A 13,098-nucleotide genomic window follows, 5' to 3' on the forward strand; every position below is an offset into this window, starting at 1 on the left:
ACACATACTTCTCCTTTTTCTTGGTTTCAACTATCACCTTATGTCAGTTATTAATAAATTAATCATTATTACTTAGAGACTCTCTTAAAAGTGTGATGACTTTCCCGACCTGGTTGGGGCTGTGGAACTGTCCCAGGTAGGCTCCAGCCACGGAACAAAAGCCTCCTTTAGCAATACCATTATCCTTTTACCCCAAATGCACAATGCTTACTTGGGGTAATTTTTTAAAAGATATATAAGATCCAGATTTTTTAAAGGAGAACAATTTGAGAAAAATACTGATGGAGTATTCGCAATTCCATTTGTTGCCACAAGATGTCACCTGTATACAAGAAAACTCTCCATGTACAACAGAACAATTTAAATTGTATTCAGAAAAATGTTCTGAGGCTCTAATTTGTAAGGACACCAGAATGTGCATTCTGGATGATGAAAACATGAACACAGCATGGTTCCTGACCTCAAGGGGCTTAAAATGCCACATAGAAACAGACGTGTGCTCAAACAACTATACACAATGCATGGAACACACAAGGCAACGCCAGAACTGCTGCTCCTGCTGCTGCTGTTAGACGCTTCAGTCGTGTCCGACTCTGTGCGACCCCATAGACAGCAGCCCACCAGGCTCTGCCATCCCTGGGATTCTCCCGGCAAGAACATTGGAGTGGGTTGCCATTTCCTTCTCCATTGCCTGAAAGTGAAAAGTGAAAGTGAAGTCGCTCGGTCGCGACCGACTCGTGGCGACCCCATGGACTGCAGCCCACCAGGCTCCTCCATCCATGGGATTTTCTAGGCAAGAGTTCTGGAGTGGCTTGCCATTGTCTTCTCCACATGCCAGAACTACAAACTGTCAAAGCAAAACTTCCCCCAACAAAGCTAAAAAGGGTAGGAAGACTTCACTCAAGACTGTCTAAATAGTTACAAGAGATCAGAACACAGTCTGAACTCACCTCTACTGAAATGAAGAATCGGAAAGTTGTTTTGGTGGCTTTTAAACATTTTTCATTATAGTAAAGTACACATAACATTTACTACTATAACCTATTTTAAATATATAATTCAGTGGCACTGAGTACATTCACAGTTGTTGTGCATCAGAATTATCTATTTCTAAATCCCGTGGATGGAGGAGCCTGGTAGGCTGCAGTCCATGGGGTTGCTGAGTCGGACACGACTGAGCAACTTCACCTTCACTTTTCACTTTAATGCATTGGAGAAGGAAATGGCAACCCACTCCAGTGTTCTTGCCTGGAGAATCCCAGGGATGGGGGAGCCTGGTGGGCTGCCGTCTATGGGGTCACACAGAGTCGGACACAACTGAAGTGACTTAGCATAGCACAGCATAGCATAGAACATTTTCATCCTCCAGAATGAAACTCAGTACCCATTAAACAATAAATTTCCCATTCCTTCTATCCCACAGTCCCTGATAAACTGTTTTATTTTCTGTCTCTATACACAGTTAAATAGAATTTAACTACTTTAGGTATCTCATTAGAAGGAATCATACAATTATTGTCCTTCTGCGTTTGGCTTATTTCACTTCGTATAATGTTATCAAGTTTCATCCAGCTTATAGTGTGTGTCAAAATTTTATTCCTTTCTAAAGCTGAAAAATATTGTTGAATATATACACCACAGTTTATGAATTTATCTGTTGATGGACACTGGGTTGTTTCCACCTTTTAACTGCTGTGAATAATATTACTATAAACACTGGTGTACAAGTATCTCTTCCAGGCTCTGCTTTCAGTTCTTTGGGGAATATACCTAGAAGTGAAATTGCTGGATCACATGATGATTCTATGTTGAACTTTTTTAGGAACCACAATACTGTTTTTTGGGCTTCCCTGGTGGTTCAGCAATAAAGAATCCACCTGCAATGCAGGAGATGCAGGAGACACAGGTTCAATCCCTGGGTCGGGAAGATTCCCTAGAGGAAGAAATGGCAACTCACTCCAGTATTCTTGCCTGGAAAATCCAATGGACAGAGGAGCCTGGAGGGCTACAGTCCATAGGGTTGCGAAGAGTCGGATGCAACTGAGCATGCAATATTGTTTTCCAGTACATCTGCGCCATTTCACATGCCCACCCTCAAAGTCCAGAGCTTCTGATTTCTTCACATCCTGACCAGTACTTATAATAATTTTGATTTGGGGGGGGGGGGGTGATAGCCATCCCAAGGAGTGTGAAGGTGGTATTTCCCTAATGATTAGTGATGTTGAACATCTGCTGTATATCTTTGGAGAAATATCTATTCAAGTCTTTTGCCCATTTTTTTTTCAAGTTTCTTATAGCAATTTGAGTTATAGAACAGAAATTTAAGTGGCTATCTAATTGCTTTGAATACAAATATCATATTATTTCACTGGATTGGTATTTACATAAGATTAGTCCTCTTAATAGTTGAAAGAAGCTATCAACACTAAAGAAACAATTAACAGTTTATTTCTGATCCTCTGAGGCACATGCTAGTAAAACTACTCCCTCTTGGGAGGAAAGTACTTGTCCATATTAGGTAAACTGTCTAAAGGAGCCAAATAATGATTTTAAAAGGTCAAGTAATAATTGAATGATAAATAAAATTTTTCCATAGCAAGTATGAGTTTGGAGTGTTTATAAATTCCCTATATATATATATATAGCAAATGGCCAATAATTTGCTATTTTCTAAACCTAAATGTATTTACCTAACATGTAGCTAGTTATTAGAGCTCACAGCAGTATTTATGACATGAGTGTTGGCTCTGTAGGGGTATATACCAATATAGTCTTTATGGCATCATTTAAAACTTTAAAATGTAGTATATCAGGATATGAACTATTGAGTATCATACACACTCAGAGTAACAGCTGAATAATTACAGGTTACACACATCTATTCCCTCTTAAGGATATAGCTAAAAATCAGTCAGAAATGTTGCTACTTGTCATAAAATGTTTTCCTTTGTTTTTGATCATGGAACTAGCCACAGTAGATGCTGAGGTCAGTGATAACAGAAGTATATTTGTTTTCAGCATTTTCTCCAGGTCCTTCTTCATCATTTGCAGGTCTTTCAAATAAATGTACAGATCTCTATAGGGTTGACAGACAATTACGTCCATGGGCTGTGGGTACTTCACATGGTGGGAGGCACTATGATTTCTCTGCCAAGATGTGCTTAGTTCCAGTATAGTCACTAAAAGAGTAAACATGGCTAAGTCTTCAAAGAACCTAAGACGGGCTTCAATATTACACTGATGGAAGTACAAAGGTGCAAGGCCAAAATAGCTAAATATACAGGGGAAAACAATAGTACATGTTCTCAAGTAATGAAAAAATATATCAATCTATCACACAATTTTTTCTGCATTTGACTTTCAGTTTTTATAAAAACAGAAATAAAGTGCAGATATCTTTAAAGGCAATTTAAGAAACTATTGCAAACTCATCTTAGGCACTAGTCCTGCCATCGCCTTCATTTTATTTTCTCATTCTCTCCAAACAGCATTCTCTTGTATTTCCTCCATACACAGACAAAACAAAAAATCCCTTACATACCTTCAGTTCAGTTCAGTCGCTCAGTCGTGTCCGACTCTTTGCGACCCCATGAATCTCAGCACGCCAGGCCTCCCTGTCCATCACCGTCTCCCGGAGTTCACTCAGACTCACATCCATCAAGTCAAAAATGCCATCCAGCCATCTCATCCTCTGTCGTTCCCTTCTCCTCCTGCCCCCAATCCCTCCCAGCATCAGAGTCTTTTCCAATGAGTCGACTCTTCGCATGAGGTGGCCAAAGTACTGGAGTTTCAGCTTTAGCATCATTCCTTCCAAAGAAATCCCAGGGCTGATCTCCTTCAGAATGGACTGGTTGGATCTCCTTGCAGTCCAAGGGACTCTCAAGAGTCTTCTCCAACACCACAGTTCAAAAGCATCAATTTTTCAGTGCTCAGCTTTCTTCACAGTCCAGCTCTCACATCCATACATCCATACATGACCACTGGAAAAGCCATAGCCTTGACTAGAAGGACCTTTGTTGGCAAAGTAATGTCTCTGCTTTTGAATATGCTATCTAGGTTGGTCATAACTTTCCTTCCAAGGAGTAAGCGTCTTTTAATTTCATGGCTGCAGTCACCATTTGTGGTGATTTTGGAGCCCAGAAAAATAAAGTCTGACACTGTTTCCACTGTTTCCCCATCTATTTCCCATGAAGTGATGGGACCGGATGCCATGATCTTCATTTTCTGAATGTTGAGTAAGCTCTCATAATTCCAAATGCCCTTTGAAACAATCTCTTGCTTGATAAAATGACACAAATGACGATCCAGAAGAACAAGAGTATAGGAATCAGAAGAAAGATCCTTTACCCGTTTACGGTGAAGGATATTGTAAAGGATACAGAAGAACAGCCAGATGAAGAGGTACACAGGATGGAGTACAGAAGGGTTTTAGGCCCAGGACCAAGGAATCGAGGTGGCCACACCCTCCTGGCACGTGGATGCATTCACCAAAACCAGAAGCTCCTCCTTTGGCCATTTTGCAATTAAATTGTTTGGGGTTTTTTGGTGTTAAGTTGTAGGAGTTCGTACTATACTCCAGATATTAACACCACATCAGATGTGTGATCTGAATAGTTTCTTCCAGTCCACGAGTGCCTTTTCACTCTATTGACTGTTGATTCTTTTCAATCCTTTGAAATACAGACGTTCATAGCAGGAAAGGTTTCAAGAGCTGGGATGAGGACTTTTTGATCACTTGTGTTAACTGGCCATACCCAAAGGAAGAGTACATCTTCTTTTATCTTCATGATTGTGGATGTTTTACAACCTGGAGCTAGGCAGCCTTGCTAACTCTCCCAGCAGGCACCTTCCTACTCTCCCAGCAGACAATGGGAGATGGGACCGTATCTTCCTTGATGACTGCATTTCAAATGGATGGCTGAGGGAGAGAGGAGGTTAAAGGCTTTTTTAAAATGTGTATCTTTGCAGGTTCCTTAAAAAATAAAAATAGAGTCACGTACGATCCAGCAATCCCACTTCTGAGCATATATTCAGAAAAGATGAAAACTTTAACTCAAAAAGATACATGCACCCCAATGATTTTAACATGGTGAAAATCTGGTCCTACCAGTCCTTCTGCATTTATTAGCCTTCATACTTCTTTAAAAGGAAATGCCGCTCATGAATTAATCGGATCCCTTGAGGTATTATAAAAACAATTATAAAAATAAGATAAATGCTTAATTCTATTTATTTACCAGTTTTCATTAGTATTAGTAACAGGAGATATAAGTATTTCTCTGTATTTATTACTTTTTTTTGATGTGGAAAATTTTTAAAGTTTTTATTGAGTTTGTTACAATATTCCTTCTGTGTTATGTTTTTTGGGGGTTTTTTTGGTCACAAGGCATGTGGGATCTCAGCTCTGTGACCAGGGATCGAACGCGCACCCTCTATACTAGAAAGTGAAGTCTCAACCACTGCACCGCCAGGGAAGTCCCCTGTATCTATTATATTGTATAATATGTTAAATGGCAGAATTAAGCAAAAAACTAAAACATAATGGTTACCAATTGAGGGAAGGACAAACAGAATGAAAAACTGGAATGGAAAATAAAATTTCTGACTTCAATTTTATTTTGTAGATTTGCTTTGAAACTATATGATTATTTTAAATACTTACAAAAATAAACTATAAAATAATTGCTAAGAACCCCAAAATTTTCAATTTCTAAAAGCAAAAACAAACACCTCTGTGTATCAAGTTGCTGATAGAGATAACCAGAGAGAAATTATTTTAAACAACTTTAAAAACTCATAATTTGTGTATATATATTCCCAGTAGTATACAATCTAAGGTCAAAAAACCTTCCATAAAAATCTTTAAATGTCCCAGAGATCATCCTGTTGATGGTAAGCATTTCTGTTGTCATTCTGAGATGGCAGCAAATGTTACATGGGATAAAGCAATCATGATTTTGATGCAGTTGGGGACCAATATCTTCAGTGTGAGAAAAAGGCTATCAGATCTAGGAGCTAGAGTTTAAATAAAAATCTTATAGTACCGAATTTTTTATATGACAAATCTTGTTTTATTACCTCCCTACCTTATTAATGTTTTTATTTAATTAAGCCTAAAAGTATAATAATAATTTTAAGGCACTGTTCTATACAACCATTTATCTACCAGGCTTAAGCTCTGAAATACATTTTTTGGACATATTAAATATTTAGTACAGGTTTGAAGTTGCCTCCTTTTTTTTTCAAGGAATATAAAATATACAGATAATTGGGTTTGTGTATAAACAGAATGTACTTGGCTTATTAATGTAAAAAGGATTTAAAATTCTAACAGAATTTTATTTTCTCCTTTTATTTACTTACTTGTAAATGCTGCATTTTGTATCTCTAAAAAATAAAGTCCATTTTTTCTTATTCTCATAACGAAAAAATCCCTATTCCATCTAATGTCACTGTATTAGTTTGCCACAGCTGCCACAACAACATACTGCAGGCTAGGAGATTTAAATAACAGGAGTTAATTTTTTCAGCATTTGGAGGCTGACATCCAAGATCAAGGGGAGAGCAGATCTGGTTTCCTCTCTGGGCTCTCTGATTGGCTTGCAAATAGCCCCTTATTGATGTACCCTCAGAAGGTCTATTGTTTGTGTGTTGGCAGTCATACTGGATTAGGGCCCACCCTAACAACCTCATTTAATTTAAAGGCCCTATCTTCACAATGTGATTGTGAGGTACCAGGCATTAGGGCTTCAATATATTAATTTGGGGAATGGCACAATTTAGCCTGTAACAGTTAACAGTAATCCCTTAGTATTAATATCACATAGCCAATTCACTGGAGAAAGCAATGGCACCCTACTCCAGTACTCTTGCCTGGAAAATCCCATGGATGGAGGAGCCTGGTAGGCTGCAGTCCATGGGGTCGTTGAGTCAGACACGACTGAGTGACTTCACTTTCACTTTTCACTTCCATGCATTGGAGGAGGAAACGGCAACTCACTCCAGTGTTCTTGCCTGGAGAATCCCAGGGATGGTGGGGCCTGGTGGGCTGCCGTCTATGGGGTCACACAGAGTCGGACACGACTGAAGCGACTTAGCAGCTGCAGCAGCAGCAGCCAATTCACATCCAATTTTCCTACATTTTACTACACAATGCATTGGGCAGAGTGGAAACACTGTCAGACTTTATTTTTCTGGGCTCCAAAATCACTGCAGATGGTGACTGCAGCCATGAAATTAAAAGACACTTACTCCTTGGAAAGAAAGTTATGACCAACCTAGACAGCATATTCAAAAGCAGAGACATTATTTTGCCAACAAAGTTTCGTCTAGTCACGGCTATGGTTTTTCCTGTGGTCATGTATGGATGTGAGAGTTGGACTGTGAAGAAGGCTGAGCACCGAAGAATTGATGCTTTTGAACTGTGGTGTTGGAGAAGACTCTTGAGAGTCCCTTGGACTGCAAGGAGATCCAACCAGTCCATTCTGAAAGAGATCAGCCCTGGGATTTCTTTGGAAGGAATGATGCTAAAGCTGAAACTCCAGTACTTTGGCCACCTCATGTGAAGAGCTGACTCATTGGAAAAGACTCTGATGCTGGGAGGGATTGGGGGCAGGAGGAGAAGGGAACGACAGAGGATGAGATGGCTGGATGGTATCACTGACTCGATGGACGTGAGTCTAAGTGAACTCCAGGAATTGGTGATGGACAGGGAGGCCTGGCGTGCTGTGATTCATGGGGTCGCAGAGTCGGACACGACTGAGCGACTGATCTGATCTGATCTGGGCAGATTGTATTATCATGCTGTTGCTTTAACCTGTTACCCTGTGACTCTTTTTCTTAGTATACTGATAATTAGACCCAGGGGCTTGATTCAGTTCAGTTTCAATTGCTCTTTCTTGTGAAGATATTTCATAAACAGTAATAGTATGGAGTACCCTATGTCAAGAGGTATATAATACTTGACCAGCTCACTTTTTGTATTGCAAAGATTGATAAAATATTGTCAGCCTGATCCATTCCTTATAAAGGTCCCTTTCACACTTCCACTAATGGAAACCATTAGTTATTATTTCCTCAGTCATATCCAGTCTATTAATATGTCCATCAAAGGAATGCTTCATCTCTGTTGCATTTTTTTTTTATCTCTACCATTTCTTTTTAGTTCTTTCTTAGGATTTTCATCTTTCTGCACACATTACCTATCAGATCTTGCATGCTGTCTATCCCTTAGAGTTCTTAGCATATAAATCATAGTTTATATATTGAATATTATATATTGAAGTACAGTTTATGTGTTGTTCATTATATTAGTCACAGGTGTACAATACAGTGATTCATTATTTTTAAAGGTTATACTTCATTTATAGTTATTATAAAATGTTGGCTATATTCCCAGTGTTGTACAAAATATTCTTGTAGCTTATTTTGTCCATAACAGTTTGTATCTCATTAATCATAGTTTTACATTGCCAGTCTGATAATCCCAACATCCATGTCACATCTGGTTGTGATACTTGTTCTATTTCTTTAAACTGTATTTTTGGCCTTTCAGTATGCCTTGTAATTTTTCTTGATAGTCAGAAATGATTTAGTGGATAAAAGGAACTACCGTAAATAAGCTGTTAGTTATGTGGTGGTGGGACTTCCCTGGTGGCTCAAACAGTAAAGCATCTGCCTACAATGTGGGAGACCCAGGTTCAATCCCTGGGTTGGGAAGATCTCCTGGAGAAGGAAATGGCAACCCACTCGAGTATTCTTGCCTGGAAAATCCCATAGACGGAGGAGGCTGGTAGGCTACAGTCCATGGGGTCACAAAGAGTCGGACACGACTGAGTGACTTCACTTAGCACTTATGTGGTGGGGAGGTGTGGGAGGGGAAGCAGTCTACAGCCCTTTGATTAGGTCTCAATCTTTTAGTGAGTCTGTGTCCCTGAAGTGTTTTTCAGACTTCCCAAGTGTTTCTCAGACTCCCCTGCCCGTAGGTGAGAGAAGACAGCTACAGTAGATTGGATTCAGGTATTTCCTTTCCCTCAGGTCAGCTTCTTGTTTAGTCACTAAGTCATGTCTGAATCTCTTTTGACCCCATGACTGCAGCTCACCAGGCTCCTCTGTCCATGGAATTTTCCAGGCAAGAATACTGAGTAGGTTGCCATTCCCTTCTCCAGGGGATAAAACTCCATCAGATCAGGCTCTGGTTAACTAGTTTCCCCTGCGGGCAGCTCTTGTTAAAACAACAAAGAGACCTGGTATTTTCATCCTACCAGCTTGCCTTATAGATTTCACACCTGCCAGCCTCTACAATTGCACGAACCAATTCTTTAAAATGAAGGGATGACTAGCCAGAGCAATTAGGCAAGGAAAGGAAATAAAAGGCACCCCAATTGTAAGGAATAAGTAAAACTTGCTCAATTTTTAACAGACGACATGATTTCATATATTAAAAATATTAAAGAACACATACACACAGCACATACAACTATTAGCACTAATAAATGTGGCAAGTTTTCAGAGTGCAAGATCAATACTCAAAAATCCATTCTTTTTTAATACATCAACAATGAATAATCTGAAAAGAAAATTCAGTAGTGATTTTATTTATAACTGAATTTACTATAGTTTGGTGACATGATGCGAAGAGCCAACTCACTGGAAAAGACCCTGATACTGGAAAAGATTGAGGGCAGGAGGAGAAAGAGGGCAACAGAGGATGAGATGGTTGGATGGCATCACCAACTCAATGGACATGAGTTTGAGCAAACTCTGGGAGATGGTGAAGGAGAGGGAAGCCTGGCGTGCTGCAGTCCATGGGATCACGAAGAGTCAGACGTGACTGAGTGACAAAACAACAACTAGAGACTAAGTTGTGTCCCCCAAAGTTCAGATGTTGAAGCCCTATTCTGCAGTGGGATTGTTTTTGGAGAGAGGGCCTAGTATCCTTACAAGAAGAGTTACCGAGGATCCCTTTCTCTCCTTCACCATCACGTGAGGAGAAGACAGCTTTCTACAAGCCAGGAAGAGAACTCTCACCAGAAACCAAGTCTGTCAGCATCTTGATATTTGGACTTCCCAAGAAGAACTGTGAGAAAGAGATTTCTGTTGTTTAAGGCATCCAGTCTGTGGCATTTTGCTACAGCGACCCTGAGACTAAGATAGCATTCAAAAATGAAAAGAAATATACAGGAATAAATTATCTAAAGAGATGAAAGACTTGTACCCTGGAAACTATAAATATTGCAAAAAAATTAAAAAGGATCTAAATAAATGAAAAGACATCATGTTCACAGATTTGAGGACTTAATGTTTTAAGATAACAACACTTGTCAAAGAGACCTACTGCTTTGATGCCTAATTCAATCCCTATCAAAATCCCAGTTCCTTTTTTTTTTTTTTTTTGCACAAATGAAAAAGCTGATCTCAAACTCATATAAAATTGCAAGGGGGCTGAAGAGCCAAAATAATATTGGAAAAGAAGAACAAAACTGGAGCACTTACACTTCCCAATTTCAAAACTCAGTACAAAGCTACAGTGTGGTACTGGCATAGGACAGACATATAGAACAATGGAGTAGAATTAACAGTCCAGAAACAAACCCATACATCTATGGCAAACTGATTTTTGACAAGGATGTCAAGTTCATTCATTGAGGATAAGAACATTCTCTTCAACAAATGGTTCAGGGACAACATGCAAAAGAATGAAATGGAATGCCTGCCACAGAACAGATACAAAAATAAACTCAAAATGGATTAATAACTTAATATAAGAGCTAAAGCTATAAAAATCTTAGAAGAAAATAGGGATAAATCCTGCAGAACCCAAACTAAAGTGATGTCATACTGGGGACAAAATGGAGGACAACAAAGATGCATTAAAGAAAAACAAAACATTATCGAATGTAATTGGCAAGAATTTACACCCTTCTCAGAAATCGGCAGAGGATGCCAGTCATCCTCAAAGACCAAGTCTGTTCATGCTATCTTTGGACTTCCTTGTTCCCCTGACACAACTACCCTGATCCAAATAAAGATCAGCTGAAAAAGTCAAATTACTTCTGCATATACCCTATATACACACTTTCGTCTGTGAGGAACTCAGAACTCCCATAGCCTGGAGTTTCTTGGCTTGCAGGTTGAAACCCTTGGGATAAACTCACTTTCTGCTTTGTATAAAATAAAATACAAAGATGGTTTTCAACAATCCTTATGACCTTGGATTTGGCAATGGATTCTTAAATATGACACCAAAATCACAATTCACAACAGGAAAAAAAAAAAAAAAACACATAGACTTCATCAAAAATTTAAGTTTGTATATCAAAAAAATATCAGAAAAGTGAAAAGACAGTCTACAGAACTAGAGAAAATACTTGTAAATCATATATCTGATAAGAGTCTAGTATCTAGAATATACAAAGAACTCATAATTTAGACAACATAAGGACAAACAACTCAATTTAATAATGGGCAAATGACTTGAATAGACATTTCTGCAAAGAATATAGACAAATGGCCAATTAGAACATGAAAAGACTGCCAATATCACTGGCCATCAGAGAACTGCACATCAAGACCACAGTTCAGTTCAGTTCAGTTGCTCAGTTGTGTCCTTGACTCTTTGCAACCCCATGGACTGCAGCACACCAGGCCTCCCTGCCCATCACCAACTCCCGGAGTTTACTCAAACTCATGTCCACCGAGTCAGTGATGCCATCCACCATCTCATCCTCTGTCATCCCCTTCTCCTTACACCTTCAAACTTTCCCAGCATCAGGGCCTTTTCCAATGAGTCAGTTCTTTGCATCAGGTGGCCAAAGTATTGGAGTTTCAGCTTCAGCATCAGTCCTTCCAATGAACATTCAGAACTGATTTCCTTTAGGATGGACTCGTTAGATCTTCTTGCAGTCCAAGGGAGCCTCAAGAGTCTTCTCCAACACCGCAGTTCAAAAGCATCAATTCTTCCACACTCAGCTTTCTTTATAGTCCAACTCTTACATTCATACATGACTACTGGACAAACGATAGCTTTGACTAGATGGATCTTTGTTGGCAAAGTAATGTCTCTGCTTTTTAATGTGCTGTCTAGGTTGGTCATAGCTTTTCTTCCAAGGAACAGGCGTCTTTTAATTTCATGGCTGCAGTCACCATATGCAGTGATTTTGGAGCCCAGAAAAATAAAGTCTGTCACACTTTCCATTGTTTCCCCATTTATTTGCCATGAAGTGATGGGACGAGATGCCATGATCTTCGTTTTCTGAATGTTGAGTTTTAAGCCACTTTTTCACTCTCCTTTTTCACTTTCATCCAGAGGCTCTTTAGTTCTTCACATTTTGCCATAAGGGTGGTGTCATCTGCATATTTGAGGTTATTGATATTTCTCCTGGCAATCTTGATTCCAGCTTGTGCTTCTTCCAGCCCAGCGTTTCTCATGATGTACTCTGCATAGAAGTTAAATAAGCACAGTGACCGTATACAGCCTTGATGTACTCCTTTCCCTATTTGGAACCAGTCTGTTGTTCCATGTCCAGTTATAACTGTTGCTTCTTGACCTGCATACAGGTTTCTCAGGAGACAGGTCAGGTTGTCTGGTATTCCCATCTCTTTAAGAATTTTCCAGTTTGTTGTGATCCACACAATCAAAGGCTTTGGCTTAGTCAATAAAGCAGAAGTTGATGTCTTTCTGGAACTCTCTTGTGTTTTCAATGATCCAATATCAAAAAATTGATGGCAATTTGATCTCTGGTTCCTCTGCCTTTTCTAAATCCAGCTTGAACATCTGGAAGTTCATGGTTCACATACTGCTGAAGCCTGGCTTGGAGAATTTTGAGTATCATTTTGCTCAATTGTGCAATTATGTGGTAGTTTGAGCATTCTTCGGCATTGCCTTTCTTTGGGATTGGAATGAAAACCTACTTTTTCCAGTCCTGTGGCCACTGCTGAGTTTTCCAAATTTGCTGGCATATTGAGTGCAGCACTTTCACAGCATCATCTTTTAGGATTTGAAATAGCTCAACTGGAATTCCATCACCTCCACTAGCTTTGTTCCTAGTAATGCTTCCTAAGACCCACTTGACTTCACATTCCAGGATGTCTGGCTCT

The sequence above is a fragment of the Bos indicus x Bos taurus genome, chromosome 12 (genome assembly GCF_003369695.1).
Source record: "Bos indicus x Bos taurus breed Angus x Brahman F1 hybrid chromosome 12, Bos_hybrid_MaternalHap_v2.0, whole genome shotgun sequence".
Taxonomy (NCBI): domain Eukaryota; kingdom Metazoa; phylum Chordata; class Mammalia; order Artiodactyla; family Bovidae; genus Bos; species Bos indicus x Bos taurus.